This window comes from Ovis canadensis, chromosome 20 (assembly GCF_042477335.2).
Source record: "Ovis canadensis isolate MfBH-ARS-UI-01 breed Bighorn chromosome 20, ARS-UI_OviCan_v2, whole genome shotgun sequence".
Taxonomy (NCBI): domain Eukaryota; kingdom Metazoa; phylum Chordata; class Mammalia; order Artiodactyla; family Bovidae; genus Ovis; species Ovis canadensis.
This window is the reverse complement of record NC_091264.1, coordinates 23,963,708-23,977,634: the sequence shown is the minus strand read 5'-3', so window position 1 is coordinate 23,977,634 and position 13,927 is coordinate 23,963,708.

Sequence of the window (13,927 nt, the reverse complement as noted above, 5' to 3'; positions counted from 1 at the left end):
ATAAAAGGACAAAAACATATGACACCAAAAGCTGAGTCCCCCAGGTCTGAAGGCGTCCAAGAAGCTACTGGGGAAGAGCAGAGCAGAACTACTAATAGTCCCAGAAAGAATGAAGTGGCTTGTCAGATAGGAAATGAGTCTCAGTTGTGGATGTGTCAAGTGATGAAAGTAAAATCTGATGCTGCAAAGAACAGTATTGCATAGGAACCTGGAATGCTAGGTCCGTGAATCAAGGTCAGTTGGACGTGGTCAAACAGGAGATAGCAAGAGTGAACATGGACATTTTAGGAATCAGTGAACTAAAATGGACTGGAATGAGTGAATTTAATTCTACTATTAAATATATTTAATATCTATGACGGTGGGGAAGAATCCCATAGAAGAAATGGAGTAACCCTCATAATCAACAAAAGAGTCTGAAAGGCAATACTTGGGTGCAACCTCAGAAATGACACAATGATCTTGGTTTGTTTCCAAGGCAAGCCATTCAACATCACAGTAATCCAAGTAATCCACTGATGCTGAAGAAACTGAAGTTGATCAGTTCTATGAAGACCTAGAAGACCTCCTAGAACTAACACCAAAAAAGGATGTTTTATTAATCATTGGGGATTGAAATGCAAAAGTAGGAAGTCAAGAGATACCTGGAGGAACAGGCCAAGTTTGGCCTTGGCAAACAAAATGAAGCAAGGCAAAGGCTAACTGAATTCTGCCAAGAGAATGCACTGGTTGTAGCAAATACACTTTTTCAACAACACAAGATGACGTTACACATGGACATTACGAAATGGCCAATACTGAAATAAAATTGATTACATTCTTTGTAGCCGAAGATGGAGAAGCTCTATACAGTCAGGAAAAACAGGACCTGGAGCTGACTGTGGCTCAGATCATCAGCTTCTCATAGAAAAATTAAGGATTAAACTAAAGAAAGCAGGGAAAACCATTAGGCCAGTCAGGTATGACTTAAATCAAATCCTCTATGTGCAGGTAATGAATACATTCAAGGGATTAGAACTTGTAAACAGTGTGCCGGAAGAGCTGTGGATGGAGGTCCATAACACTGTAACGGAAGCAGTGACCGAAACCACCCCAAAGAAAAAGAAAAGCAAGAAGGCAAAGTGGTCATCTGAGGAGGCCTTACAAATAGCTAAAGAAAGAAGAGAGGTGAAAAGCAAGGGAGAAAGGGAAAGGTGTATCTAACTGAAAGCAGATTTCCAAAAAACAGCATGAGGAGACAAAAAGGTCTTCTTCAATTCACTGTGTATGATCCTAGGAGAAAACAACAGACGGGGAAAGACCAGAGACCTCTTCAGGAAAACTGGAGATATCAAGGGAACATTTTGCCTAAAGATGGGCACAATAAAGGACATAAATGGTAGAGACTTAGTAGATACTGGAGAGATCAGGAAGAGATGGAAAGAATACATGGAAGAACTGTGCAAAAAAGATCCAGATGGATTGCATGACTCCAGTGGTGTGGTCAGCCACCCAGAGCCAGATTCTGGGGAGAACAAAGTCAAGTGGGCCTTAGGAAGCACTGCTGTTAATAAAGCTAGTGGATGTGATGGAATTCCAGTAGAACTATTCAAAACCCTAAAGGATGATGCCATCAACGTGTTACATTCAATATGTCAGCGAATCTGCAAGACCCAGCAGTGGCCACAGGACTGGAAAAGGTCAATCCTCATCCTAATTTCCAAGAAGGGTAGTACTAAAGAATGTGCTAATTGTCAGACAATTGCACTCATCTCCCATGCTAGTAAGGTCATGCTTAAAAAGTTGCATGCTAGGCTTCAGCAATATGCGAACCAAGAACTTCCAGATGTCCAAGCTGGATTTAGAAAAGGAAGAGGAATCAGAGATCAAATTGCCAATGTGCACTGATCATAGAGAAAGCTAGGGAAAAGCATCTACCCCTGTTTCATTGACTACACCAAAGCCTTTGACTTTGTGGAACATCATAAACTGTAGAAAGGTCTTAAAGAGATGAGGATACAAGACCATCTTAATCTGTCTCCTGAGGAATCTGTATGTGGGTCAAGAAGCAACAGTGAGAACCCTGCATGGAACAACTGACTGGTTCAAGATTGAGAGAGGAGTACAACAGGGCTGTCTGCTGTCACCCTGTCTGTTTAATCTGCACACTGAGCACATCATGAGAAATGCTGGGCTGGATGAGTTACAAGTTGGAATCAAGATAAGTGGGAGAAACATCAACAACCTTAGATGTGCAGATGACACCACTCTAACGGCAGAAAGCAAAGAGAAACTGAAGAGCCTCTTGATGAGGATGAAGAAAGAGAGTGAAAGAGCCAGCTTAAAATTGAATATTAAAAAAACTAACATCATGGCATCCGGTCCCATTACTTCATGGCAAATAGAGGGGGAAAAGGTGGAAGTAGTGACAGATTTCCTGTTCTTGGGCTTTGAAATCACTGTGGATGGTGACTGCAGCCATGAAATCAGAAGACGTTTGCTTCTGGGCAGGAAAGCTTTAACAAACCTAGACAGTGTGATGAAACGCTGAGATATTACTCTGCTCACAAGTGTCCATATAATAAAGGGTATGATTCTCCCAGTGGTCACATAAACGGTTGTGAGAGCTGGACCATAAAGAAGGCAGTCTTGAAGAATTGATGCCTTCAAACTATGGTGCTGGAGAAGAATCCTGAGAGTCCCTTGGAAAACAAGGAGATCTTAAACCAGTCAATTTTAAGGGAAATCAACCCTGAATACTCATTGGAAGGACTGATGCTGAAGTTGAAACTCCAGTATTTTGGTAATCGGATGCGAATAGCTGACTCACTGGAAAAGTCCCTGATGCTGGGAAAGATCGAGGACAGAAGGAGAAGAGGGCGTCAGAAGATGAGAAGGCATCACCAAAGCAATGGATGTGAACTTGGGCAAGCTTCGGGAGATGGTGAAGGAAGTGAAGGCTGGAGTCCTGCAATCCATGGGGCTGCAGAGTCAGACATGACTGAGCAACTGAACACCAACAACAAAATTATATAAAAATTTTTAATTAATTCAACTCAAGTGTCACTCTGATACCTTTTATTACTTGTTGATTTGTAAAAACCCAAGTGATGGAAAACTCTTAGCTTAGGCATGAATATGGATAAACAGGAACTATCATATCTTGTGCTGTGCTTAGTCACACAGTTGTTTTGGACCGTTTGCAACCCTATAGACTGTAGCCCACCAGGCTCCTCTGTCCCTTGGGATCAGACAAGAATACTGGACTGGGTTCCCATGCCCTCCTGAAGGGGATCTTCCCAACCAATATATATAAATTGGAACAATAGCTACTGAGGGCAGTTTGGCAGTGTCTTCCATACTTTGGCCACCTTGTGCGAAGAGTTGACTCATTGGGAAAGACTCTGATGCTGGGAGGGATTGGGGGCAGGAGGAGAAGGGGACGACAGAGGATGAGATGGCTGGATGGCATCACCAACTTGATGGAGGTGAGTCTGAGTGAACTCCGGGAGTTGGTGATGGACAGGGAGGCCTGGCGTGCTGCGATTCATGGGGTCGCAAAGAGTCGGACACGACTGAGCGACTGAACTGAACTGAACTGAACTGAACCATAATCCCATGTGTATATACTCTTACGTACAGCATAGGAATTTATTCAACAGTTATAGTTACAGGTGTGAAAAAGATGTATATACAAGGTTTTTCACTGAAGCAGTATTTGAAAGAAAGAGCAAAAATCTGAAAAGTTAAATGTCCATCAACAAGGCCCTGGTTAGATAAATCATTGGACATCATAGTGGAATACTATGCAGCTATAGAAAAGAATGAGAAGTATCTGTGTGTGATATGAAAATAGTGATATGGAAAACTCTCCAAGACATATTATTTGAAAAAAAGCAAGATAGTGAACCGTATTTATAGTAGGTAGCATTTCTATAAAAAAGGAGAGAGATCCTATGTGTTTATATCATCTTGTAAAAGCATTTAAAAAATCTCTTAAAGGAGATACAAGAAACTAGTAAGAGTGGTTATCTGTTGTGAAAGGTAAAGGTGGGAAAGATAATTTCACTATACTTTGTCAAAATTTTGAAGTTTGAAACTTAATGAATTTTTAAAATTAAATATGATTTTTAAAAAGAAACCAATGTTGTGGGACAACCGCACCATGTGTACTGGCTGCCTGTGGGACCGCCTCCAGAACCACGCCCTCGGAACTGCTTTCTTTAGCAGACTCTTCACTTGAAGAAGTGACTCATAACATGCAGCCTCCAGAACTGGCTCACCAATGAACTCACTCCCCTAAATCCTCGCAATTGTGAGAAGGGGTGGATCTGCTCAGATCGCAAAGTGATTCAGTCTGGTTGACTCTAACCTAGGCTCCCTCCTCTAACTTAAACTCTGTAACCTACACGTGAAGCTCATTCAAATTGAGAAAAGAACTTTTAGCCCTGAGATTTTAGTCTTAAGAAATCCTCTTCTTCCTTACCCCTTGGAAGTCCTTTAAAATCCTTCATTTACTCACCAAAGAAATCTGTTTGGCAACTGACCTTGTTGAGTTTAAAGAAGGAAAAAAAATGTATTCATTTGATTCCAGCACTAATTTAAAGTACCTGAGATTCACAACCTGGAAATAGGCAGAGATTTCTTCAGACACAAAAATCAAATAGCCTGGGACTTCCTTGGTGGCGCAGTGGGTAAGAATCAGCCTACCAATGCAGGGGACGTGGATGTAACCCGTGGTCTAGGAAGATTCCACATCCCATGGGGCAACTAACCCCCTGTGCCACAACTTCTGAGCCCACGTTCTACAGCCTGCACACCCAGCGACTGAGCCTGAGGGCTTCAGTGACTGAAGTCCTTTCACCGAGAGCTTGTGCTCTGCAACAAGAGAAGCCCCTGCAATGAGAAGCCTACGCACCTCAGTGAAGAGCAGCCCCTACTTGCCGCAACTAGAGAAAGCCCTCGCACAGCAGTGACGATCCAGTGCAACTAAAAGCAAATTAGTTAATTAATTAAAGAGAAGAAAACAAATATCCATGTAAAAACTGGATAGGACATTCCCTGGAGGTCCAGTGGAGACTCTGCTCTCACAGCCAAGGGCCTGGGTTCAATCCCCGACTGGAGAACTAAACTCCCACACGCCTTAGGGTGTGGCCACAAAATGGATAGACTTCATCAGAATTTAAAACTTCTGCTCTTGATAAGACATAGTTAAGAAAATGAATAGGAAATCCATAGACTAGAAGGATATAGTCATAAAATGTTAATTTCACAAATGACTAGTATCGAGAATGTATTTTAAAACTCTTACATGAATGGAGAGAGTAACATGGAAACTTTACATTATCATTTGTAGAATAGGTAGCCAATGGGAATTTGCTGTATGTCTCGGGGAACTCAAACAGGGGCTCTGTATCAACCTAGAGGGCTGGGATGAGGAGGGAGATGGGAGGGAAGTTCAAGAGGGAGGGACTATATGTATACCTATGGCTGATTCATGTTGAAGTTTGACAGAAAACAAAATTCTTTAAAGCAATTATCCTTTAATTTAAAAATTAAAAAAACTCTTACAAATCAATAAGAAAAAGACCAAAAAATGTTTAATGAGTGAAAAACTTGGACACTCACAAAAGAAAATATACAAAATGCTGATAATCTCATTTAAAAGTGCTCAAAAATTTACTCATTAGAGAAATGCAATTTAAAACTATGAGATACCATCAAAACCCCACTATAATGGTTAATATTAAAAAAACCTGAGAATACCAAATGTTGGCTAGGATGGAGTGACTAGAACTCTTTGACGGCAGGAGTGAGAAATGGTACAACCACTCTGGAAAAAGATTCAGTGGTTTCTTATAAACATATATCTACTCTATAACCCAAGAATTCCAATCCGAAGCAATCACTCAAGAGAAATGAAACCTATGTCCACACAAAGACTTGACCAAGAGTATTCAAAGACATTTTAATTCAGAATAACCTCAAACATCCATCCCAGTAGAGTAGTTAAATTCATACAATGGAAAGTTAGTCAATAATAAAAAGGAACTAACTACTGAAATGTAACAACAACGTAAATGAACTTCACGGATATAAACTTTATGTTGAACAAAAGAAACCAGACCCAACAGAGTGTGTGCAGTTTGTTTCAATTATAGGAAGATCTAGAACAGGCAAAACTAATTCATGGTGGTTAAAATGAGAAATGAGGTTGTGTCTGGAGATGTCGGATTGCTAAGGCGATGGAAATGTTCTATATTTTGATAGGAGTGAAAGTTACGTCAATGTACGTATTTGTCAAAATTCATCAAATTTTGCACTTCAGATATGTGTGTCTCATTGTCCCTCACACACACAAAAAAACCCCTATAAATAAAAATTGACCTATACTTGGTAGATTAGGCTCCAGTAACATAATATATGGGCATCCCTGGTGGCTCAAATGATAAAGAATCTGCCTGCAATGCAGGAGACCTGGATTCGATCCCTGGGTTGGGAAGAACCCCCGGAGAAGGGAATGGCTACCCTCTCTAGTATTCTTTCCTGAAAGAAACACACGATGGGGGAGCCTGACAGGTTATAGTCCATGGGGTCGCAAAGAGTCAGACGTGACTGAGTGACTAAGCACAACACAGCACTATATATATATATATAATATGGTATAAATACTATATGAAGGTAGCGGGAGCCATTTATATCACAGGGGGGCAAAGAGAGTTACAAAAATGGAGAGGGAGAACATTCCGTGTGAAGGTCGGTTAGATTTGGAGATATCAGTATGAACTCACAGTTTCAACTATATATCCTGACTTTGTCCACTGAGAAAGCCTAGAGAAGGAATCACATACCAGTTGTTACAAGCACACATAGCAACCAGACCTTTGGTTCCAAATACCATTCTCCAACAAGGGGCACCAGTATTTCTTGGTTAACAGACTTCTGCAAAGAACGTATAAGATAAACCTAAAATATCTTCTTGTGCCAGAAAGTGAGAAAGCGTTCAAAGAACATTGGGAATTTATCTAAAGATTGTATCAAATCTATCAAATTTACCAAAAATGTATCAAATCTATCTGATTTTATCAAATTTATCAAAAGAACACAGAAGCCACCCTTCAAAACCTCCCACTGGCTAAACTGAGAACAATCTGAGCATCAGAACTCTCCCGTTTATTATTATTACTTTAAAGGACTTCCCTGGTGTGGTTCGGTCCCTGGGTCAGGAAGATACTCTGGAGAAGAGAGTGGGAACCCATTCCAGTATTCTTGCCTGGAAAATCCCATGGATAGAGGAGCCTGGCAAGCTACAGTCCATGGGGTCACAAGAGTCGGACATGACTTAGCGACTAAACCACCACCAGTGGTTAAGAATCCACCTTCCAGTGCAGGGGATAGAGAGGTTTGATCCTTGATCAGGGAGCAAAGATCTTACATGCCATGGGGCAACTAAACCCTCGAGCCACAACTGCACCCAGCTCTGGCTGTGCCATACTGACTATGTAAACTTGAGCAGTTCATTTAAAATCCTAGATTTCCTCATTCATCAAAAAGAGACCGCCGTACCACCTAGGGCTGCTGTAGTAAGTGAAGCAAGCAAGGTACATGGCACGTGCAGCACAGTGCCCGGCTCATAGTCAACCACAAATGCTTATTCTTGATCGCAATTAACTTCCCAAGTCTCTTATCGCGCTAGTTCTATCAATTCCCTGGTTAGTGGTGGGGATTATTCATGCCAGACCTTTCCATGTGCTGCCCATGTGCCCTTTGCTCTCTGCCCTAAGTGTAAGGTAGATTTGTTTCATCAGAAAGATCAAGGCCTTGGAGCCGGGCCCAGTAGGCAGGATGTAACATGAAGAACAATGGGTTACAAAGTGTCGTTTTGCAAAATATACCTCAAGGCAGAGGCCTGGGGCAGTGCTGGCACCCTGAGCCCCCCAGAGATGGCCCTCTCATAACAACAGGTGCTGGTACAGTTCCAACAAAGCTGGCTAAGAAGTCTATTCTCTCCTCAGGAATTTAAAGGGAGAAGTGGTGTCCAGGAGAGGTCAGAAAAAACAGCTGTCCAGAGCTCACAACTGTTGCCACACTCAAGGCCACAGTACTTTAAGGTGGTCCAGCTAAGGCCCGTCCAAAAAGGCCAGCTAGGGGACGCTCCGGGCCCCCTGGTGACATGGAAAACAGAAGACTGGGATGATGAACAGGTGTAGGATGGACTCCTCCACAGAATCACACATGACCATTTGTTTTCTGCTCAAAAGAAAGTCTGGAAGTGGACATCTGGCCCCCAAATTTGGGACCTGCTGCTTGCATAGAACTTCTCCATTTCCTACACGCAACCAAATCATCCTTTGTCCCACCTTTCATCTTCCAGTCTGTGACCAGAGTTAGGAAATTTAGCAAGTTTAGTTAACAATGTAATTCATGATGGTGTAGGGAAATTAATCTTCTTTTGGGTGGCTGCTGCTAAGTTGCTTCAGTCGTGTCCGACTCTGTGCAACCCCTAGACAGCAGCCCACCAGGCTCCCCCATCCCTGGGATTCTCCAGGCAAGACCACTGGAGTGGGTTGCCATTTCCTTCTCCAATGCACGAAAGTGAAAAGTGAAAGTGAAGTCGCTCAGTCGTGTCCAACTCCTAGCGACCCCATGGACTGCAGCCCACCAAGCCCCTCCATCCATGGGATTTTCCAGGCAAGAGAACTGGAGTGGGGTGCCATTGATGTCTAAATTCTCTTGGTTTTTACAAACTAGTAGATTTGAAAAATAGTAAAAACTCAAGACTCCAGATCAAAATTTGAACCCACTTGAAAGAGATGGCAACTTTTACTGAAGCCTTCAGTCCACCTTGCAACTTTTGTTCCTTCTTGTGAGAAGTCATCCCAGCATTTCTGGTGGTGATGAGAAAGCCCTGGACTTCTCTGTGGCTCATCTCGTGGTTAGGGGATTCAGAGCTCCTCCCTTCTCCATGCCAGACCAAAGTCCAATCAGCCTGCTGCTAGGATCAATGTTAGGCCCTGCATAATTGTGCTGTTTGCTGACCAACTCCTGAACTCTGAACTTTACCTGTCTCAATCTACAGTCCGGGTCCATTTCCCCATTATGTTAGTCATCCCTATGACTTGGCTCCTTTCTGCTGATAACTGTCAGATCTTGGGACGTCCTATTTTCTTACCACTTATCATCCTTCAGTGGCCCCAGCATTTCTGTAATAGTTCTTAGAAGTAGCAGTCTCTTTCAAAGGTGGCTGGCAAGTCTCCGTTCTTGTACAATTCTAGGGGCATCCCTTACTCTATATTTCACATAAATGATACTTCTTCAGAGAGATGAAACTCGAGGACTCTGATATTAGGAAATTGCTGTGAAGTTGCATCTCACTAGAACTCTTTCTTCTTATGTGTGTGTGCTAAGTTGCTTCAATTGCACCCAACTCTTTACCAGTTTATGGACTGTAGCCCTCCAGGCTCCTCTGTCCATGGGATTTTCCAGGCAAGAATACTGAGGTGGGTTGCCCCCTTCCAAGGTATCTTCCTGACCCAGGGATTGAACCCACATCTCCTGCAGCTCCTGCATTGCGGGTGGATTCTTTACCGCTGAGCCACTGGGGTAGCCTAAACTGTGTGTTTATTTGGAGAGGTTGATGGGTGGGGAGGCTAAAATTCTCTCCAAGTCACCTCTTGGTGCTGCCACTACCACCCATGACCAGATAGGAAAATAAATGTGGGAAGAAAATTTGAAATCAAAAGTTGTGGTAGAAGTTTGCATTACTACCAACACTTTCAGAAGGGTCATAAAGTGACAATGCAGAAGTGAGACTTAAGTGAAAACAGAAATGGTTAAGAAGGGAGTTCCCTGGTGGTGGTCCAGCAGTTAGAACTGGGTGTTTCACACCGAGGGCCAGGGGTTCAGTCCCTGGTTGGAGAACTAAGATCCCATGAGTTGTGCAGCTTGGGGGGAAAAAAAAAAAAAAGAAGAAGAAGAAAAAAAGGGAAAGAATTTGCCAGAAGCAAACCTACCTGTAAAGACTCTTAATCCTCTCTGTTGATTAGGAGGATGGCTCCTGAAAGTCTGTCAGTTAAAAGGCTTTTCTGGAAGAAGAAGGCGTCATGGGACCATGAGTCAGGTGACTCGAACTTCTAAATTCTCCAACTATCAGTTACTGAATCCTGTGGGAACAGCTTCCCTTTCCTGGGGGTCTCCTGGTCTGGAGAAGAGGATCAGTGACCAGCCCACCTCACAGGTTGTTGAGAAGCTTAAGGCTCAGTTAAGGTAGCGGTGTGAGGGTGCAGTGAAGGGTTTGGTTTGCTTCATATTGTAAGTTTCAGTTTACCTAAAAACTTCTGGGCTTCTTGGAATTTCCTTTAGAAAGTTTAGGGAACCTGACAATCATTTCAAATACAAATTGTTTTTGTAAACTCCCCTTCTTCCCAGATAGAGCTGTGTCCAGAATGACCTTAAAGTCCCCCTTTATAATGCAAATAACCCTTGGAGGTATTTCCAGGTAGCACTTTGAAGAGAAAACAAAGTATTAGTCGCTCAGTCTTGTCTGACGCTTTGCAACCCCAGGGGCCATAGCCCTCCAGGCTCCTCTGTCATGGGATTCTCCAGGCAAGAATGCTGGAGTGGGTAGCCATTCCCTTCTCCCGGGGATCTTCCCAACCCAGGGATCAAACCTGGGTCTCCTGCATGGCAGGCAGATACTTTACCGTTTGAGCCACCAGGCAAGCCCAATTGTCCATAAATGCTTCAGCTCAGTGCAGGATTGAGATGTGGTATGCTTCCCTAGAAGGAAGGCAGGACCACTTAGCGGTTCAGAGATCTGATAGCAGATGAGGTCCAGGGCTGGCCATCCTTCAACAATTTTGTTAAATGTGCTGATTCCTATCGAAAGGGTTGAAATCATTTATTTTTCTCTCTGTAATATGTCTCTATTTGTAAATGTACATGTATAAATTATATTTAGTCCAGTCCCTTAACAGACAAACCACAGACATGGCTAGATTGGAATTGGAATCTGAGGTTTGCCAAGGTGGGGAGTGGCAGTTAGTGCTATGTTAGCCCCTAGTTCAATTATGAGAAATAAAATATGAAAGGACAAGGAAAATATTGAATGTTTTAAGGAGAAAAGTTCAGAATTCTCCTTCATTGTCCTTCTCTACTGGAGAGTAAGTCTGGCCTCTTCTTTTTGGCCACGCTTCTTGCAACATGCAGGATCTTAGTTCTCCAACAAGAGATGGAATCTGTGCCCCCATGCAGTGGAAGGATAGAGTCTTAACTGCTGGACCACCAGGGAAGTCCCTGGTCATCTTTTATGGACTGATTTTTCCAGTTCTTAATATTTACCATCCAAACACTGGATAGATTGCTTTCTTCCTGTTGCTCTGATAATTTGGCGGGGTTTTTTTTGGCTGTGCCGTGTTATTATTGTTCAGTCGCTCAGTCATGTCTGACTGTTTGCAACTCCCCATGGACTGCAGCACGCCAGGCTTCCCTGTCCTTCACCATGTCCCGGAATTTGCTCAAGCTCGTGTCCACTGAGTCAGTGACGCCATCCACCCATCTTGGCTTCTGTCATCCGTCCCCTTCTCCTCCTGCCTTCAGTCTTTCCCAGCATCAGGATCTTTCCCAGTGAGTTGGTTCTTCGCGTTAGGTGGCCAAAATATTAGAGCTTCGGCTACGGCATCAGTCCCTCCCATGAATATTCAGGGTTGATTTCCTTTAGGATTGATTGGTTTGATCTCCTTGCTCTCCAAGGGAGTCTCAAGAGTGTTCTCCAGCACCACAGTTTGAAGGCATTTATTCACGGCTGCATCAGGCCACTCACCAAATCTGAGTTCCCTGACCAGAGATGGAACCCACGCCCCTGCAGTGAAAGCACAGAGTCCGAACCACTGCACTGCCAGGGAAGTCCCATGACACTTTATATATATATATATATATATATATATATATATATATATATATATATATATATATATATATGTATATATGCATAAAGTGTCGTATATATATATGCTGTTGTTGTTGTTTAGTTGTTAAGTCATGTTCGACACTTTTGCGACCCCAGGGACTGTAGCCCACCAGGCTTCTCTGTCCATGGGATTTCCCAGGCAAGAATACTGGACTACCATTTCTTCTCTAGGGAATCTTCCCAACCCAGAAATCAAACCTGTGTCTCTTGCATTGCAGGAGCTGGCTCAGTGGTAAAGAACCCTCCTGTAACTCAGGAGTCACGGGGGATGTGGGTTTGATCCCTGGGTTGGGAAGATCTTCTAGAGGAGGGCATGGCAACTCACTCCAGTATTCTTGCCTGAAGAATCCCATGGACAGAGGAGCTTGGCGGACTCTTCTTGCAGAGCACAGGCTCTAGGGCAAGTGGACTTCCGCACTTGTGGCGCCTGGGCTTAGCTGCTGGGTGGCTTGTGGGATCTTCCCGGATCAGGGATGAAACCTGTGTCCTGCGTTAGCAGACAGATTCTTTATCACTGAGCCACCAAGGAAGACTTAAATTTATACCTTATATAAATATCAGTTTCTTTTGATTGAGACTCTTTTGAGAAATCTCACTGACCTCTTAGGTCAGAGTAAACAAAAACCCTTGGGGAGTTGTCCCATGGGAGGGTAATCATGTCCTTGAAGCAGAATGAGTGTAGAGGGGAGAGACATCACAGCTTTGCTCAAAATCAACTGTGGTTGTGTGACCCTAAGGGACTTCCCTGGAGAGAAGCTAAGAAATGAAACTTTGCTTTTTATCAGAAGGAAGGTGGTTTAGAGAGTTAAGGACTTTCACGGGGAAATCAATGCTATGTTTAATTCTCAAAAACTTGGGAGAATGAACCGCAAATTTTAAAAAAACATCGTAAGAGGTAAAAGCAAAAAGCACTGCAAAGATCTGTCACTGAGAGAGTGGTACAGAGGAAATACCATCAGTTGAGTTACATTCAGAGATATCTTCATGAATTTCTGAGTGACAGTTACAGGTCTGATTTAGAAAGTGAGGGTCAGAAATCTGTATTTTGGTCGATTTTTATGTGTTTGCCACATTATTGTGAACTAATGCTCTCTCCAAGCCTCTGCCCTCATCTATAAAATGAGGATCTTGTAAGCCTGTTGAGATGATTAGGCAGAGCTCTTGGCCTGACTTAGCTGTGGTAAGCACTTTTGTGATTTAGAAAAATCAAGAGAAAAATTACACTCCATAAAGTTTACCATTGTAAGTGTACAATTCAGTGGCTTTTTCGTGTATTCACAAGACTGTGCAACTAGAACTTTTTAATCACCCCCAAAGGAACCCTGTACACATTAGCACTCACTCTCCATTACCTCTTCCTCCCAACCTCTGGAAACCTCTAATCTACTCTATTTTTATTTTATTTATTTATATTTTTTGGCCAAACTATGGGATCTTAGTTCCCTGATCAGGAATCAAACAGGTATGCCCTGCAGTGGCAGTGTGGAGTCCTAACCACTGGACCACCAGGGTCTCCCTAATCTACTTTATATTCCTATGGATTTTCATAGCACAATCCCCTTGCCGCAGATTTGCCTATGCTGGATATTTCATATAAATGAAATCTACGCTGCATGATCTTTTGTGACTGGGATCTTTCATTCAGTTATTGCCATTGTTGCTATCTCCAATGACTCAAACAGCAGGAGAGCGAATGACATTGGATATGGAACCTCTTTGTGAAGAAGAAATTGCTCTGGAAATGCAAAAATGGTTTTATCCCTTGGGGTGTTCACTCTTTCATGGGAACAGTGAGCTGCCCACAAGAACTTGCTAGAAGGAAACGAAATTGTAGAATTCAGAAACGTGATAGGACTGAAAACATCCTCCATTATTCAAAAATACATTACCCATTTGCAAAATGTTCAGTGGGCTCTTCTCCTAAAGCTTTTCGCTTTCTCAGTTAAGCAAGGCTTGCTCCCACTCATTCAGCGTGTCAGT